Below are 6,000 nucleotides of genomic sequence, written 5' to 3' on the forward strand. Positions count from 1 at the left end.
TTTCCTCCGGGTGCTCCGGTTTCCTCCCACAGTTCAATGATGTGCAGGTTAGGTGGATTGGCCATGGTAAGTTGCCCTTAGTGTCCAAAACGTTTAGGTGGGGTCACTGAGTTGCGGGGATAGGGTAGACGTGTGGGGTGCTCTTTCCAGGAGCCGGTGCAGACTCTATGGGCCGAATGGCCTCCTTTTGCACTGTAAATTCTATGATTCTATGAGGACATATTAGGCATATCATATTATATTACGCATTTCTAAATGCTCTGCTTTTACATCCTTTACAAAGGACTCTAACATTTTCCCAATGACAGAAGTTAAGCTAACTTAACTTAACTTAGTTAATTGTTGTCTCCCTCCTTTTTTGAATAAAGGTTACATTGGCAATTTTCTGATCCTCTAGGACTTTTCCAGAATTTAAGGATTCTTGGAAGATTGCTGCTAGTACATCCACTATCTCTGCAGCTACTTTCTTTAATATCCTGGGATGCAACCCATCAGGTCCAGTGGAGTTATCAGCTTTTAGTTCCATTGGTTTCCCTAATACCTTTCCCCCAGTGATTGATATTGTATTTATTTGCTCCCCCCCGGCCCCTTTCCCCCAGTGATTGATATTGTATTTATTTGCTCCCCCCCGGCCCCTTTCCCCCAGTGATTGATATTGTATTTATTTGCTCCCCCCACCCCTGATTATTTAATATTTTTAGAATGTTATCCGTGTCTTCCACCGAGAAGGCTGACGCAAAGTATTTGTTTTACTCCTCTGCCATTTCCTGGTTACCCATTATTATTTTCCCAGGCTCATTCTTTGGGGTGGGGGGTGGGGGGGGGGGGGGGAGACATTCACAATGGCCTCGCTGTTCCTTTTTAAATATCTAAGGAAGCTCTTGCTGTCCATTTTGTATTACTTCCTAGTTTACCCTCATAGTATATTTTCTCCCTCTTTATTATTTTTGGCCATCTTTTGTTGGTTTTTGAAACTTTCCCAATAATATGTTTTTTCTTTCAGTTTAATACTATCTTTCACTTCCTTGGTTAACCATGGTTGATTTGTTCCCTTCATCAAATCCCTTTTCATCACTAGGATATATCTTTGTTTTTAGTCATGAATTATTTTGAGAAATGGCTGCCATTGCTGATCAACCATCTTCTCTGCTAGGTTCCTTTCCCAGTCCACGCCAGCCAAATTTGTCCCAATTCCTTTACAACTACCCTTATTTAAGTTTTTCACTCTCAAACTGACTGCGAAATGCCACCATATTCAGAGGCGGGATTCTCCGACCCCCCACCGGGCCAGAGAATCGCCGGGGGCCGGCGTCAATCCCGCCCCCACCTTGTCCCGAAGTCTCCGGCACCAGAGATTCGGCGGGGGCGGGAATAGCGCGCGCCTGTCGGCGGCCCCCCCCCGCGATTCTCCGGCCCGCAATGGGCCGAAGTCTCGCCACTGTCATGCCGGTCCCGCTGGCGGGAATCAAACCACATACCTTACCGGCGGGACCAGGCGGCGTGGGCAGGCTCCGGGGGGTGACCCCACGGTGGCCGGGCCCGCGATCGGGGCCCACCGATCGGCGGGCGGGCCTGTGCCGTGGGGGCACTCTTTTCTTTCCGCCTTCGCCATAGTCTTCATGATGGCGGAGGCGGAAGTGACCCCTCCCCTGCGCATGCGTGGGGATTACATCAGCAGCCCGTGACGCTCTGGCGCATGTACAAACTTCCGCCAGCCAGCAAAGTCCCTTTGGCCCCGGCTGGCGTGGCGCCAAAAGCCATTCCTGCCAGCCAGCGGGGCGCCAACCACTCCGGCGCGGGCCTAGCCCCTCAATGTTAGGGCTTAGCCCCTAAAGATGCGGAGACGTCTGCACCTTTGGGGCGGCCAGACGCTGGAGTGGTTCACGCCACTCCATCCCGCCGGGACCCCCCCCGCCCCGCCGGGTAGGGGAGAATCCCGCCCCCAGTTTCTGATATCATGGGGATCTTTTATTCTGAGATGTTTATTAAACCTGTATGATTACACAGTACCAAATCCAAAATAGCCTGATCATGGTAGGATTCACAGCATATTGCTCGAGGAAATTGTGCCAAATACACAAAATGAATTCTTCCTCATGGCTACCTCTGCCAATTTGATTTTCCTAATCTACATGAAGATTACAGCCACCCATGATTAAAGTACTGGCTTTTTTACATGCCTTTGTACACTCTGTCCCTTTCTGTCACACTCTGGGTATCATTACCTAAATAGCTGTTTTGTTATGCTGTCATATCCGTTTGCGTTGTAAGCCTCCATAGCCCCCCTCTAGATCAGCCCCCATCCCCCTATTAGTTTAAAGCCCTATTTCCTTAGTTACGTAGTTTGCAAGAACACTGATCCCAGCACAGTTCAGATGTAGGCCATCCCAACGATACAGCTCCCGCTTTCCTCAGTACTGACGGCATTGCCTCACAAACCAAAACCCATTTTTCCCCACACCAGTCTTTGAGCCATGTATTCATTTCTCTTATGTACCTATGTCAATTTTCACATGGTTTGGATAATAATCCAGAGATTATAAACTTGGACGTTTTGTTTAATTTAGTGCCTAGCTCCTGAAACTCTCTATGCAGACCTCTTTCCTTGTTCTACCTATTTTGTTGGTCCCTAGGACCTAAACAATGCGATCCACCCCCTCCCACTACACCTGGAGCAGATGTCCTGAACCCTGGCACTGGTCAGGCAACACAGCCATTGGAAGTTTTGATTCTGTCTGCAGAACAGTATCTATCCCCTAACTATACTATTCCCGACTACAAATGCATTTTTCTTTTCTTCCCCTACTTGAATGGCTCCCTGTACCATGGCGCTATGGTCAGTTTAAACATCCTCTCTGCAATCCCCATTCTCGTCCACACAGGGAGCAAGAATGTCAAGCCTGTTGGACAAGGGCAGGGCTGTGGCTCTGGCAATGCTACTTCTTGGATCTCTCAACCTGCCTCACTTGGTAGTTACACCCTCCTTTCTCTGACCATTGACCAAATTGAAGATAGTTGATTTAAGGGGTGTGACTGCCTCCTGAAACACAGTATCCAGGTAACTGTCATCCTCCCTGACGTATTTCAATGTCTGAAGCTTGGACTCCAGCTCATTAACTTCCCTAAGCAACCAAAATTTGCTACAGATGGAGTCCACCATTTCCCACATGCTGCAGCTGCAACACATCGCCTTGCCCTGCATCCCTATTTTATTTAATTAGATATTCAATTTGTTTTTAATTTTATTACTGTAGTTTTCACACTAACTTTTTTCTATCTTGTCTTCAATCTCAAAGCAAGTCTGAAAAGGTAGAAGAGAGAAATACTCACCCACCAAACACTTGCCTGTGATATTACAGGGGTGTGCTTACTCGATGTTGCAGAACTGCTGCAACTTATCTCCCAGCTCTCTGGCCTTGGTCTGCTGCTGCCACCACTGATCTGTGAGCATAGTAATGGGATCAAGGCACAGTAAAACCTCCCTACCCCACTTCACTAAACTCCCACGGTTAACTAAATCCCAGAGTTTCACTCACTGAAGCTAGCACTCCATAATGATGTACATAAAATGGGCGGAGGGGATATGGATCCCTGATAGGTCCAGGACAGCTTTACCTGAATCGAAGAGGTTCCAAAAGCTGGAAAATTCAGTCAACATGGACTGATGGAGGTGACAATGCCTGAAAATTCAGTATGTTGTTGGATTAAATCGGACTCAATGCCAGCAGGCAGTGGAGTCTTCTGGGTGCAGGTATTAACTGTATAGTTTGGGAAAGGTTGGGCTGCCATTCTCTTATGAGATAATGCTGCTTAATAGTCAATAGGCAGTACAGAGAAAAGGTGCTGGACCAATGCTACGAAGTGCTAAAGGAGAAAGAATGGGCAACAAGCTCAAGAATAGCAATAACACTTCACAGATAACAGCACAGGAATCAGAATGGGGTTATGGCCAGAAATCATGCTGGTACAGGTCTGGCAACAGTGAGGTGAGCGTTTTATTAGCCCAATAATAATTTATGAACAGAACATATATTTTATCAATATCTCTGATAAGGGCTTCCTTGTTCCAAGGCTATCAACCAGTGTCTTGGTAATGAAACTGCATACTGATACTGACTCGAGTCCCAAATACTATTCAGTGGAGAATTTTGCACCCACTTAGCGGATAAACATTTAATACTACAAATGTTGTACAAGGTTGCACTTACAGGCATTACAGGTACTGCAGGTAAATGGTAGCATATTTAAAGTATCTCTTCCCATCAGCAAAACTTAACTTTGGATTATTTAATGTATGAAGAATCTGAATGTTTTGGGGCGCCATGTTGGCGCAGTGTCGCACTATTGCCTCATAGTGCTGAGTACCCGGTTCGATCCTGGCTCTTGGTCACTGTCCGTGTGGAGTTTGCACATTTTCCCCATGTCTGCGTGGACCTCATGCCCAAGACCCAAAGACGTGCAGGGTAGGTGGATTGGCTATGTTAAATTGCCCCTTTATTGGAAAAAAAATGAGTCTGAATGTTTTGAACCAGCTCACTCTTTCCCACACTAAACACATGGCTTTGCCATAAACATTATTATAAAATTTGTATGTTTCGAAGTGCCTTTATACATCCATATTTTCCCTGTGATACCAATAAGTGGTATTCCAGTTGGAATTTTTTTGATTATTGTATAACTTGCTTGTCACAACTCTATCACAGAGTGCTGAATCATGCTTTTCTCAAAAATCACTCAAAATGCTGTATTGAATCAAATTATTGTCCATGTAAAATGTCCAATTCCAAATTCCAAAATAAGCTTTCAAACAAACCAAAACACTCAAAAAATCTGCATATTTCACAACAATCCAATTGAATTATTTGTTGTCCAAAAGCCGGAGTGGGACTTGATATTTTTGCTAAGAGCTTAAGTAGTCTGCACATGTGGCAAGCATCCAATTTCTGTGAATGTATCAGCATTGGTCAGTCAGATGAACCACAACCTTTTCCTTCATCCTTCAACAGTTTTGCTCAGTTATTTTTAAAAATTATTTAATGGAAAGCTCTGGGGCAAATTTCAAAACGTCTATCCAGGCAAAGTATACAAGGGGCGGGATTCTTCCCTACCCGGCTGGGTGGGCCGTACCAGTGTCGAGGAGTGGCATGAACCACTCCGGCATCGGGCCGCTTGGAAGGTGCAGATTCCACACCTTCAGGGGCTAGGCCGGCGCGGAACGGCTTGGAGCAGCGCCAACCGCCGCCAAAGGGCCTCTGCCAGCCGGCGCGAGTTGGCGCATGCGCGGGAGTGCCAGAGTGTGCTGGCGCCATCCCAGCGCATGCGCTGGGGGGTTCTTCTCCGCGCCGGCCATGGCAGAGGTTGACAGCAGCCAACGCGGAGGGAAAGAGTGCCCCATGGCACAGGCCCGCCCGCGGATCGGTGGGCCCCGGTCGCGGACCAGGCCACCGTGGGGGCCCGCCCGGGGCCAGAACTCCCCCCCCTCCCGCCCCGAGGACACTGCAGGCCTTTAGAGCCAGGTCCCACCGGTACGGAACTGGTTTGATTTACACTGGCGGGACCGGCCGAAAATGGGCAGCTGCTCGGCCCATCGCGGAGCGGAGAATCACCGGGGGGGGGGGGGGGGGGGGGCACTGCCCCCGACCTGCGCGGCACAATTCCCGCCCCCGCCAAACCCCGGCGCCGGAGAATTCAGAGAATCTATGATTTTGTCTTGCCTGTTTGTGTTGTCTTTGACTTGCTAAGTGTGCTTGGTTCTTTTGCTTTTATCTTTGTATCTCAGTTTGCATTTTGAATGCTTTGATGTTATGTTCATGCAGGGATGCTGGGAAAACAGGTCTCAAGAGTCTAAACTGTAGTGTGCAATTCCAATTTTGCCAGTTTACAAATCAGAACAAGAACTCCGAAATTGAGACACCACTGAAATGAGAATCTAGCTGACCTGATGTTTAAGGTCAGATGCACATATAGAATTAGCCATTTGACCAAAGCAAACAAACAATG

The sequence above is a fragment of the Scyliorhinus canicula genome, chromosome 11 (genome assembly GCF_902713615.1).
Source record: "Scyliorhinus canicula chromosome 11, sScyCan1.1, whole genome shotgun sequence".
NCBI classification, from domain to species: Eukaryota; Metazoa; Chordata; class Chondrichthyes; order Carcharhiniformes; family Scyliorhinidae; genus Scyliorhinus; species Scyliorhinus canicula.